Source organism: Pinus tabuliformis, chromosome X, assembly GCF_031772625.1.
Source record: "Pinus tabuliformis cultivar Carrire ecotype Pingquan chromosome X, CPIR1, whole genome shotgun sequence".
Taxonomy (NCBI): Eukaryota; Viridiplantae; Streptophyta; class Pinopsida; order Pinales; family Pinaceae; genus Pinus; species Pinus tabuliformis.
In genome coordinates, this window is record NC_142308.1 from 1,595,944,217 (window position 1) to 1,595,958,460 (window position 14,244).

Below are 14,244 nucleotides of genomic sequence, written 5' to 3' on the forward strand. Positions count from 1 at the left end.
TTTTCACAATGATTTAAATTGGGTTTTCTGGGTTTCTTGCTATGGAGTCCCTTATTAAAGAACATGAGCTGCAAAACCATTCATCTATCGATGCCTCTATTCATGATGGTGATAACAGAATTTTAGTGGGCAGATGCAACTTTACAATCTCTCAATTCTCGCATGTCTGCTATTCTTCTCATATCTGTGCCTCCGAAGGGCAGTCACGTGGTGTGCTGCCCCTACAGGCACTTGGAGAAGATTGTAAACAATGAGCTCCATAAGATTGGTCATGGCTCCTTTCTCAACATCACCCAGCCGATTGCAAAAATGGCAGAGGAAGTACCTTATGAAGCATGAAGCATCCATCAATGTAATTGGCTTTTTCGTTTGTATCTTTACTTCCTTATTTTATGATCCTTACAAGTTTTCAATATGTTTGTTTCTGGTGATTAGCGATTGAAAATACTTGAAATTAATGTTTAGTAGCATGTTTTTCTTATTGGAATTTTTATCATTACATTTATAACTTTCCCATGAGATTGATGTGTCTATCCTAACTCTTGTGGCTAAGTAGATACCTCCATCGTCCATAAGTCAGGTTGTAGACCAACAAATGATTTCATATAAGCTCACTCACCAAATTCTCTCTCTTGTAATGAATGTCAATCTAGATGTGAGTGACAGTGGAATTATTTCCTGAATATATTTGTTGCATCAACTTCATCAAAGTATGACAAGTTTTGTTTTAGAAACTATTTTATAAGTTAATTCTACTTTAGTTTTGTTTCTTCTCGTCATCATAATAAAATTATTCTCTATCGTCCATGGCCCGCTGTTTGAATAGTAAGTTGGGGTGCTTTCCCTGAGGAGACCTAGTTTTTAATCTTGTGGACACCACTTATTGGCCAATTTGAACACTGAAATTGACAAAGTAGTATCTGATACTAGTTCATCCACTAATCTCTTTGGTCCTATTAATCACTTCGCTCGTTTCAAATAGAAAAGTTTATCTCTACCCCTTTCTTACATAGGTTTTAGGGTTGTTATTAATTACTTAATCGTAAGCTTCGCTAATTCAATTCCTTATTTTGGATTACTCCATCAAAACTTCTCCTTTTTACATAAGGAGGATGTCATATTGTGGACTTACTGTAACCAATTGTGATATCTATCTTCTATTATATTGACAACAATCAAAATTTCTTTTGTAGAATGATTGTTTTATCCAACAATGATATTTGTAGTGCTTCAGCTTTCTGGTTGGATCGAATTCAAGATGGTTTTGGAGACATTTTCATAGCTGAATTAAATGTGAGGTAATTTTCCTTAACGTAGGACTTACAATGCCATCATGTAACATGTTTAATCCATTTCTTCAGTTACTCCATTGTAGCCCTGAATTGAGCTTCTTCATTGTCACCTTTTTCTATGTCCAACATTTTAGAGCATAATGTATAAGATGATAATATTTTGATTAATAATTTTTCCCAGTTTTCTATCAAATGAGAAATTGAGAAGTTTTCATCATTTATAGTTTCAGCTTAGAAACTACCTTGTTTAGCTATTGTTTATACAAGAATTTTGGGATTAAATTGTAGTTCTTGAATCGATACTAAGGAGTAAAAACTAGCAGCTCTATACAAAGTGAAGGATCCTGAAGTGAGAAAATTTATTCAGAAATGCTTGGCCACTATTTCTAGAAGGCTTCTTGTAATGGAGCTCTTAATGGACCCATTTCTCCAAGCTGATGAGCATGGCTTAGAATATTCCTTTTCTGTATTAGATTTCTACAGAGGTGATGTGGGGGAACTCGGCCCATTATTAAGAGAGCCTAACATTGAAGCTTTTCAAAATGTTCATCATAAAGCACGCCAAATCTAATGTTTTGTGCAAGTGTATAACAAGAATGGGATTTCTGCCCCCTATGAAAATTAGAAACACCAAAATGTTGTACATGTGCTCTCATGCTTTAGATGGGATAATATGTCTCACAACATAAATTTCACTATCAAAGGCAAGAAGGGAGAGCATAACACACAATGTTTTGAATTATGGACACAGAAGGTAATGAATTTTATATTGCACTAGTAAACCATGAACCTACCAGCAGATCCTAAATCCTAACCCGACTAGCACATTACATTTTAAGACTATTTATCTTTTCTACTTCTATCAACTAGTCCCTAGTCTATTTTTTCACCCATGTTAATGTTACAATATTCAATACATCTTGCAAGATGCATCTGCATATATATCTATTTCTTGTTTGATGTGGAAGGGGATACAACCATGAGTTTTGCTTGCAAAATTGTTGCTGAACTTGACCTTGTTGATTAAGACGTTACAAAGATTACAAATTACATTGATAAAGAAATCCTTGATTTGGTACTTGATTGGAAAGCAAGGGTAGCAATAGATGATGACCACTCTTTCTATGGGCATAACAATTCCACCTACAAAACAAGTGAAACTTGCTGGTGGAATTATAGCGATTACCTCTTTAGTATCTCTTCTTAGGGTTTTTTGATGGAATACCCAAGGTCTCATTACTATGTTGACAACAAGTCAGAAATAATGCCTTTTACTTGAGTTGAATGTGTAGCCATGCATGATTGCTTTGATGGAGTGACATTGGAAGTTGACGCAAACAAATTTTTTCATATGTGGAAGAGAAATCTCGTACAATTTCAATGAAATCATTAGATGTTCGTCATCATGATTGGGTCAATGGAGAGGATCTGGTTTCACCTGGATCTTTAATGTCACATGGTTCAAGGGATAACAATTTTGAATATTCTTGATCACGTCTAATATCCTGAAGCACTGATAACACAGAGGATGTATTTCCATGAAAACCTGCAAATCCTCTAGAAAAGATAGGATATGTAGATAAATTTGGAGAATGTTGGAGCCATGGAATATCTGAAGGGTTTAACCCTATTAATAATTGTCACTGTCTTAGGTCTATCCAGAAACCTATGTTTCATGCTCAGATGACTATCATCAGTAAATGTTTTATCTAGTGAAGATGAAGATTCCACTGATAAAGAGCCACGATTATTAGTAGTCAAACATTAGAAGGCACTAATGGAACTCTAGAGAAGACATGGGCATTCCCTCTTAGAAATAAAAAATGATTTGAAAAACAAAAGACCTCTCAAACATCTTTAGATAAGAAGAAATTCAGTCCTGAAATACATTTTTAAGATTAAAAAAGGAAGTCAATGGGCAAGCTGGCAGAGTTGGTATATTAGGAAGGGTTCAGGAGTTTGCAGCCATTAAACAACTTGGATCTGATGTTTAGGGAAGAAGACTTTCCAGCATTGCCAGTCATATATTATCACTTAAGGATCTAGTAGCTAGTTATGATTTTCTAGGTCTAAGGAAACTTGCAATTCACTAGTTATATATCTGTTAATTGCTCATATAACCACCTGCAGAGATAACTTATTGATATGAAAACATCCCTTCAAGAAGTGATCTTGTTAATACAATAATCCCATTGCATCTTACAGAGAACCTAATATGCTTTTATTAATAATTAGTAATGTTCAGTTAGGCTATAGGTCCTTACGTGGATATCTGACAATTGGAGATATAGAGATAATCAGATTGCACATTTAGTTTCCAAGTTTTCTACCTATTCCACTAAATTCATGTCACTTAGTTTGGGTTTCATGCTCCTAAAACCAATCCTAGAAATTGGCACAAAGAAAAATATCTTCACCCTTTTTTTGCAAAGACTGTTTCTTAGCCTGAAGTGCTGCACTTTCTTGTCTAAACAGTTTATTTTCAAGGGCTTCTTGTTGGAAACCTATCATTCGAGAAGTAAAGTTTCATTTTGAGATTCAACCTGACCTTTCAATTATATTTTCATTTTTTACAAAAACAGCTCAACCTTTTATAGAAAATACAAAGTTTTGACTGATAACAAAGGTAAAGTTGAACCCAGCTCAAACATATAGTCATCCAAGTGAAAATCTTAAATTAATGGGAAAGTTTGTTAGAAAATAATGTACTTGGAGTTTCTCAATGGTTTGATTGCATTTTGTAATTTCATAGTTTTGAGAGGCAACCTTTTCTTGTATGCAACCCATAGCTTCTTGAGCCTTTAAATGATAATCCTCCAAAGAAGCACTACAATTTATTCAGATATACCTAATGCCAAATGTAAAATTAGACAAGTTGAACATTAAACTGCTTTGTTATACATATTATAAATTAATCAGTTTCTTTGTTGACAAATTCAAAGAATGTGCCTCCAGTAATAATTAAGAAGGTATGCTAGGAGTTCAAATGCACTAGTCAGGACAAAGGCTATCAAATTGTGTTTTAAATTTTAAAATTAAACTATTCTTCTCCTGCACAATGGCCTCATTAAGGAGAATACTGGTAGAATAAAGTAGATTAAAGTGAATGATGCTAATAGATAGGTTAGATTTAATAAAATGTCTGAAGACCTTTTGAGACAATTTTCAAAATGCTCATTGAGAGTCTTAATATTGTTCAATACAGTTAGAAAAGCTGTAATTGCATGATTTGTACTTTACACTTATATCGATGATCTTGGTTCTTCAAAAGATGGATGGCCTTTTTATTCTAGTGGAGTACTATATGATGATGCTTTAGAAATGATGAACTGAATAATGGTCAAAGTTCTGACTTGAAAGAAAGGAGATGGCATTTCGGATCCCAAGTTGGTTATTTTATGTTCGGGTCACTCTAGAAATTTCACTCATCAATTCAGAAGCCTATATTTTTTAAGGCTCAGGGCTGGATGCATGTATGAATTCTTACTCTGCTAGCAAAGTGGGAGAAACTGTAAGATAAGAGAGTAAACAAGGGACTTATAGCCTACTCATTTCACCACCAAAGATATTTTTATAAATAAATCTTATTCTGTATTCTAGAATCTAGATGCAATTCTGAGTGCATTACCTTCTTCGCTACTAATCATAACCATGACAATGAAAGGATCTGCGTATTGGCTCCAAGGCTTGGTCTTCTTGATGTGGAAAGCCAAGACCAAAACTAACCACCAATGCCAAAAATAAACAGGCCTATGTTTATCAATTTGCAGCCCTCTAAATCTGCTTTGATAGTGCATAGAACCAATGGTAATTTTCCTGTTCATCTTTTGTAGGTTTAAATATGAATTGCTGTACCTGAGTTCCCATGCTCACACCTTGTTATTAGATGCCAAAAGTACACAATCGTGTGCTAGTTATTAGTTTGTGAAAGAAAGCACGAGTTTTTCCCACACTGGCAAATTCCACAACAACATATACAAGCTGTTAGTATAATAGTCCAATGAATTTATAAGCACGAGATAACTGAAATGACCTGTACTTGTCAGTGACCTGGCCAAATGATTTGAGAGCTATAGTATGGTTGATTATACCTCAAGCACCATATCATGAATGGATGAAAACATTGGAAAGTGCCTTATCCTTTTTGGATTTGGTTCAAGATCTGATTACTTGCAACGCCATCTAAATAAACATGTCTATGTTTACCAATTTTCCGCTCAAAATATGTTGTGATAACGCAGAGAACCAATTGTAGTTTCCTTGTTCATATTTATAGGTTTAAATATGAAGAGTTGTACATGAGTGCCCATGCTCACACTTTTGGTATTGTTGTCGCCCAAATTGTACAGGTGAATGTGACAACGACTCAGGGTGGGGGATGTCACTCTAATCCATGCCCTCTCCGTTCTAGTTGTCTCCCTAAGACAGGTTGGGGGGTAGTCCCTATGAAATGTGAGAATGAAAGACTTGTCGGGAACCGACAAGTTCGGGATACACAATTGAATGGGTGGGGGCTGTCACTCTAATCCCTGCCCTCTCGGTTCTAGTTGTCTCTCTAAGACAGGTTATGGGGGGTAGTCCCTATGAAATGTGAGAATGAAAGACATGTTGGGAACTGACAAGTTCAGGATACACAATTGAATGGCTTAGCAACTTGGTTAATGATTAACAAGTTTAATTATTAGCATGATTTAATTAGATTATTGGAGATACCAGTGCCTTATGGAGTCAAATCACTTGCAAAATATAAATTAGTTACCAAGTTACCGGATGAACAATTGCTGCTTAGGATGCACACTATCCTATATGAGATGCGACACCTAGAACTAAGTGAAATGCAAACTCTTGGTTAATTTTAGATTAGATGCCTATCTAAGTGAATCCTTTCTCTCAGCTGTTTTGAAGTTAGTCTCAAGTGTAGGTTGTGGAGAGAAACCCAGGGGAAGCAAGCTATGGCTTGATTAACGATACCTCCCCTGGAGTTCTAACCACTCAAATGCCTCCGACGCTGCAGAGACTGTGGCTCTGATGACTGCAAGGTCACCGTTAACCACAAGTGAGTACTAAACTTCACAAGCTGGGCGAGAGAGGTGGTCCTATCGTCTTTCAACCAAGCTTATGCTTGGAAGTAAGTTAATTAATGCACTACTACTCAGAATGCAAGTGTAAAATGAGTGATTAGCTTTAGGTGAGATCGTTAAATATTGTTAAGTACTTTCCTTTATTGTTCTAAATTGAATATTATTATTTAGATACTTTGGGGAAGATCAATTTCCTTAGGAGATTCATTCCAAACTATGCATAAATTGTTAAGCCCATACAGTGCTTACTGAAGAAAGATGCTAAATTTATTTGGAAAGTTGAAGGTAAAAAGAGATTTCAGGATATTAAAGATGCTATAGCTAAGGGTCCTGCCCTTATCAACCCAAATTATTCAAAGGAATTTATGATCTTTTTTTCTGCTTTTGAGGATACTATAGTAGGCGTCTTGTTGCAGAAAATCAAAGAAGGTCATGAACAACCAATAGCCTTCATGAGCAAATCCCTGTAGAATTCAGAATTCAATTATAACATTATGGAGAAACAAGCCTATGCTTTGGTCAAATCTCTTAAGCATTTTAGGACATATGTGGGTTATACTAAAGTTATTGCCTTTGTTCCACATTGCACTGTCAAAGATATATTAACACAAACTGATTGCTTAAGGACTCGTGCCAAATGGGTGACCAAGATTCAAGAATATGATTTGGAGATTAGGCGAACCAAGCTTGTTAAAGGCCAAGGATTAGCTCAAATGTTGACAGTAAGTAATGAAAAGGCATTGGAGCTAGCTTGCTAGAATGATGTGGCTGAAGCCTCCTTTTCCCCACGAGCTTCAGAGATTGGGAGGTTGTCGAGAGACACATTTGACTTTTGTGCATTTTACATTTATATTTGATCAAATAATTGTCCATTGTGAGATTTCTAATCTTGAAGTGCTTTACACTCTACTTGTCATTGGGTATCCTAATTGGTTCATTGATCACTGTTTTTGGTGAAGATTGTCTTTGTAATTGTTAAGCAATGTTCCACGAGGACGCGTCCCCCAGGGTTGGGTGCACACACCCCTCGCACCTGGGACGGGGAGTCTTTTCGGGGTGCGTTTCCCCACGCACCCTTTTTGGGGAGTCTTGGGGAGATGCAAGGGGTGTGTTTCCCCAGTGTGGGAGTCTAGACTCCCCAAAAAGGGTGCATTTGAGTGTCCCCCTTCAGTGTGGGAGTCTAGACTCCCCAAAAAGGATGCATTTGGGCGTCCCCCTTCAAAAAGGGTGCTTCTGGGTGTCCCCCTTAAAATTTTTCTAATAAGACCCAAATTAAAAATAAAAAGTCAAAACAATTAAAAATCAAAACAATTAAAAAAATTTAAGTATTAGGGGGTTTAGCAGTGCATTATATTAGATATATTTTGGGATTCAACTGCATTAAGTAAGTCATTCATGTATAACCATTTCCATGAGAGGTAGTCGTAATTGACTAATTTCTTATGGTTTTTGAATAGTTCACTTAGCACTCATTGCATCGGGTGATGCTCACAGGGGTGAAGAAGTGGGATTGAAACTAGTGAAATGAATCACATAGCGTCAATCATCACTTCCGGGGCTTGCACTCGATAACCAGGACTTCCCGGGAGGTCACCCATCCCAGATCGCCTTTGTCTCAAACACGCTTAACTGTGGAGTTTTCCCCACAATCAAGCCCACTTAGCTTGCTACCCCATTTGCAAAACCTTAACAAGTATTGTGCTTCATGAACCATTCAAGTAGAGATCCCTTCACTCTTTTTGAATTTAAGTATTAGGGGGTTTACGCAGTGCATTATATTAGATATATTTTGGGATTCAACTGCGTTAAGTAAGTCCTTCACGTATGACCATTTCCATGAGAGGTAGTCGTAACTGACTAATTTCTCATGGTTTTTGAATAGTTCACTTAGCACTCATTGCATCGGGTGATGCTCACAGGGGTGAAGAAGTGGGATTAAAACTATTGAAATGAATCACATAGCACCTAGTAACTAGTACTTCTCGAGAGGTCACCCATCCTAGATCACCTCTGGCTCAAGCGCGCTTAACTGTGGAGTTTTCCCCACAATCAAGCCCACTTAGCTTGCTACCCCATTTGCAAAACCTTAGCAAGTATTATGCCTCATGAACCATTCAAGTAGATATCCCTTCAATCTTTTTGAATTTAAGTATTAGGGGGTTTACGCAGTGCATTATATTAGATATATTTTGGGATTCAAGTGCGTTAAGTAAGTCATTCACATATGACCATTTCCATGAGAGGTAGTCGTAATTGACTAATTTCTCATGGTTTTTGAATAGTTCACTTAGCACTCATTGCATTTCCATGAGAGGTAGTCGTAATTGACTAATTTCTTATGGTTTTTGAATAGCTCACTTAGCACTCATTGCATCGGGTGATGCTCACAGGGGTGAAGAAGTGGGATTGAAACTAGTGAAATGAATCACATAGCGTCAATCATCACTTTCGGGGCTTGCACCCGATAACTAGGATTTCCCAGGAGGTCACCCATCCCAGATCGCCTCTGGCTTAAGCGCGCTTAACTGTGGAGTTTTCCCCACAATCAAGCCCACTTAGCTTGCTACACCATTTGCAAAAGCTTAGCAAGTATTGTGCCTCATGAACCATTTAAGTAGAGATCCCTTCACTCTTTTTGAATTTAAGTATTAGGGGGTTTACGTAGTGCATTATATTAGATATATTTTGGGATTCAACTGCGTTAAGTAAGTCCTTCACGTATGACCATTTCCATGAGAGGTAGTCGTAACTGACTAATTTCTCATGGTTTTTGAATAGTTCACTTAGCACTCATTGCATCAAGTGATGCTCACAGGGGTGAAGAAGTGGGATTGAAACTAGTGAAATGAATCACATAGTGTCAATCATCACTTCCGAGGCTTGGACTCGGTAACCAAGACTTCTCGGGAGGTCACCCATCCCAGATCGCCTCTATTTGGTTTTGTTCTATTTAGTTTTAAAATTAAAACTAAGTAGAACAAAAAAATATTAAATAACTAAAAGTCTAAAACCTAGGTTGAATAAAATGAAAGTTAAAACTTAAATGGAACACTCATGAGTCATTTTCATTTCAACGGAACGCTGAATACGCTGAGCTGAGCCGCCGCCCAGCCATCCTCCTGTCGTCGCTAATATTAGTCTGTCGAGACTCTAGAGTGGACGCCATTTGCTCCAGAGTCACCCTGCACTTGCAGTTGCTCCAGCCCGCAACTTGCACGCTGCTCCTTTGCCCACGAATATGAACTTGATATATATATATATATATATATATATATATATATATATATATATATATATATATATATATATATATGCAGTTGCTCCAACCCTCAACCTGCATGTTGTTGCTTTGCCCACGAATATGAACTTGAATTATATATATATAGATATTTATTTATTTATTAAATTATATACCTCGACATCTCCCCGCACCCCTAAAATTTCCCTAAAATTTGGGGGTACTCCCACACGTCCCCCTTGTGCGTCTCCCCGCACCGGAGTCTTTGTGGAACATTGTTGTTAAGTACTTTTCTTTATCGCTCTAAATCGAATATTATTATTTAGATATATTTTCTTAAAGTACTTTAACAATCTTACCTAAGGCTAATCACTCATTTTGCACTTGCATTCTAGGAATAGTAGTGCATTAATTAATTTACCTCCAGGCATAAGCTTGGTTGAAAGACGATAGGACCACCTTTCTCACCCAACTTGCGAAGTTTAGACCCTCACTTGTGGTTAACACGGTGACCTTGCACTTATCAGAGCCACAATCTCTGCAGTGCCGGAGGCATTCGAGTGGTTAGAACTCCAGGGAATGTATCGTTAATCAAGCCATAGCTTACTTTCCCTGGGTTTCTCTCCACAACCTACACTTGAGACTAAGTTCAAAACAATTGAGAGAAAGGACTCACTTAGATAGACATCTAATCTAAAATTAACCAAGAGTTTGCATTTCACTTAGTTTTAGGTGTCACATCTCATATAAGATAGTGTGCATCCTAGGTAGCAACTATTCATCCAGTAACTTGGTAACTAATTTATCTTGTGCAAGTGATTTGACTACATAAGGCACTAGTCTCTCAAATAATCTAACTAAATTGTGCTAATAATTGAACTTGCTAATCATCATTAAACAGGTTGCTAGGCCATTCAGTTGTGTCTCCCGAGCTTGTCAACTCCCGACAAGTCTTTCATCCTTACATTTCATAGGGACTACCCCCCATAGCCTGCTGTAGGGAGACAGCTAGAACGGAGAGGGCAAGGATCAGAGTGATAGCCCTTGCCCTGGGCGTTGTCGCAATTCAAATGTACAATTTTGGCGACAACAGGTATGTGATGCTAAAAGTACACAATCGTGTGCTATTTATGAGCTTGGAAAATAGAGCACACGTTTCTTTCACTCTAGAAAATTCAACAGTAATATATATGAGCTGTAAGTTTAGTATTCCAACAAATTTACACGCATGAGATCACTGAAATGACACTTGTGTTAGTCAGTGAGCTAACCAAATTGTTTGAGAGCTATGGTATGGTTTACACAACAATTACTCTAATGAATATACCACAACCAGCATATCTCACACGGATGAAAATGTTAGGGAAGTATCCTTTTCAGATTTGGGTTCAAGATTTGATTACTTGCATTGCCAACTAAATAAACAGGCTTATGTTAACCAATTTGCAGCTCTCAAAATCTGTTGTGGCAGCACATAGAACCAATGGTAATTTTCCTGTTCATCTCTATTGGTTAAAATATGATAGGCTGTGTATGAGTGCCCATGCTCACGCCTTGGTGTTTAATGTCCAAAGTACACAATGTTGTGCTGTTCATAAATGTCAAAAGTACACATTGCAATGGCATAAGCTTGGAAAACAGAGCACAAGTTTTTCCTACACTTGCAAATCCCACAACAATACAGACAAGCTGTAAGTCTAATATTCCAACAAATTTATAAGCATGAGATCACTGAAATGACATCTTTACTAGTCAACAATCTAACCAAATGGTTTAAGTGCTGTAGTATGGTTTACACAGCTGTTATTCTAATGAATTTATCACAACCAGCATACCATGAATGGATGAAAGAGAAATGCCTTTTCCATAATTATAATGAAAGATGTTGCACTAATTATTTACCTAAAGACGGCTCACTTTCATGTTCGAGTAGATTCAACAACTGATCCAGTTATAGGTGTGGGTTCAATTCCAGCTTCCAGGTCCTGGGTGGGTGTCATTATCAATTTTATAGTTAGCATACCCTATAGTTCACCTGTTTCACATCTATTCATATGTCCAAATTGAGATGCAAGGCTGTAGTTCCATTTCCAATTATAGTGCCAACAAATCCCATTGTTTCATATCCTAGTTCAAGTTCAAAGGCAAGGAGTTGGACCAGTCCCTGCCATAGTCTCATATTCCCTTCACGCCTGAGCTATCTCTTGATTTTTCTTTTGATTCATCGAAGTAAAAATACTTAGTTATCCCTTGATTTATAGTGACAGCACTAAACCAAGCAATAAAACAAGGCCAATGTGGATGACTGTCACCAATGGAAATGGTCTTAAGCATCCCCACAAATACACCAACAATTTGAGGGCAAGTATTGAAGTAAAAATACGTAGTTATCCCTTGATTCATAGTAACAGTGCTAAACCAAGCAATAAAACAAGGCCAATGTGGATGACTGCCACCAATGGAAATGGTCTTAAGCATCCCCACAAATACATCAACAATTTTAGGGCAAGTATCGAAGTAAAAATACTTAGTTATCCCTAAATACTTAGTTATCCCTTGATTTATAGTGACAGCACTAAACCAAGCAATAAAACAAGGCCAATGTGGATGACTATCGCCAGTGGAAATGGTCTTAAGCATCCCCACAAATACACCAACAATTTGAGGGCAAGTATCAACTTGGATTCTAGGTATTGATTTGCTGACTTCAATGAAAGGTTTGAAAAATACAAGGAACAACAATGTCTGCAGGTTTAACAACAACTAGGCTTAAAGCCACTGCCATTGTCAAGCATCTTGGTAAGTACTCCGAGCATTACTCTTTCATAGCTTTGCTTGACTGCAGAAACCTTGTTGGCAACAACTTGTATAATCATATTTTTGGTATGGATTGCCAATTTTGTATATGTATTCATTTGTTCTGAATCACAGTTGGGTCTGCTTCATAGCTTTTATTTCCAAGGTTTTCATACAATGGTAAAAGATATAAGGTGCATTATAAGTCTGATTGAGATATTATATGATCCACAAGATGGAAAAGTGCTTATAGAGAGTGTCAACATCAAGCAATTTCAACTTAAATGGACAAGGCAAAAAAATGGATTTGTAACCCAGGAACATGTCCTCTTTACATCCACTATTGAGATCGCCTTGCATATGGTAAAGATGAAGTTATACAAGTAGAAATACAAGTTGCTTCCACGCTTGTCAATGCAAAAAAATTATGAGCAAGATATACTAATTTTTGAGCTAATTTTACATAATAATGGATGTTAGATATTGCACTGGCCAATGGTAGAAATTTTACATGCCATATTGCCATAGTATGATTGGTAGCAATCATTGGCACATTCATCATATTTAAATTTGTCACTTGGGTTGCATAATAGAATATGCTTGTTTTACCCTTTTAGTTCTTTTAGGATTAAGAACTTATTTGTTGATACCCTTTGGATTTGATATATCATAGATAAAAGGAAATGGTTTCGTATTGTTTACTATCCTTCTTAACCTACTACATTGAAAAAGGATATAAAAAAGTCACTGATTTGTTCTTACGAACATGCCTTATTAGAGGTTGTTATTGATTTCTTCAGTAGTATAACTAATAAGGTAGTCAATGTATGGAATTTTATTTCAAGACTCAAGTTGATTGGGAGAAGTTAGAAAGAGTCCAGATCCTATTTCTTAGGTACATTTGATGCAAGCAAAATGTACCTTAGGTTGTTGTTCAGGCAGAGTTTGGAGCCCAACCTCTTTGCCTCAAGACCATCTTCAAATTGGTATCATTCCTTTGCAGATTTAGGGATTTGTGGGATTTAGCTTCAAGGAAAGACATAAATCCGTACTTACCACTATGTTCTTCGGAGGTCATTACCTCGTTCAGTCCCTTAGGGCATGCTCAGTGTTGACTCTCAAAGGTCTCTCGGTTACTCCAGTTAGTGGCTAGCTCTCTAGCTCATCTTCCCCATTCACGTATTACCTAGATGTGCCATGCCATCTCCTGTCATTCAATTAGGTCATCAACAAGGCTTTTAAAGAGGACTTCCAGGATAACTTTGATAATATGGAGAAAAAGCTAAAAGGTTTGCATTGGAGGTCCAGGCCCAACAATAGGAGAGTGGAAATTCTGCATATATTGCAAAGGTTGAGCTGGCAATGGATGCGTTGTAGACTGCTTAGTGTAGCCCTGAATATATTCATTACCTGCATCCATCCCTACAGATACCTCCTCCATGGATGATTCATTATCTGCTTATTAAGCATTGACTGCAATTCATGTCAGCAGTTTCTTAAGATAAACTTGAGTAACTGAATCATAAACATATAAACTTGAGTAAATGTGGAAGCAGAAGTTTGAGGTGAGTGCAAGTTCATCTATGATTGGCATATTGACAAGGAACTAGGTAATTGGATTTCGGATATAGGAAGCTCCAGGGAATGGGACACCAAATATTGACACACAATGGACCTCTATTGGCATATCAAAACTATAGTGGGAAAAATTATGCTGATCAAGGATGAAGCCAAAGAAGAAAATCTGTAGTGCAGCCAGCATAGCAATAAAATCATACCTTTATTGGGCATGGTCACTGGCCCAATCAAACTTCTTTGATTGCTTGGGTCATCACAA

General features: G+C 37.1%; 1 pseudogene; it reads left to right on the forward strand.

The window, feature by feature from the left end:
* Positions 1-806: 806 nt before the first annotated feature.
* Positions 807-3,385, forward strand: LOC149146133 (uncharacterized; annotated as a pseudogene).
* The last annotated feature ends 10,859 nt before the right edge of the window (positions 3,386-14,244 follow it).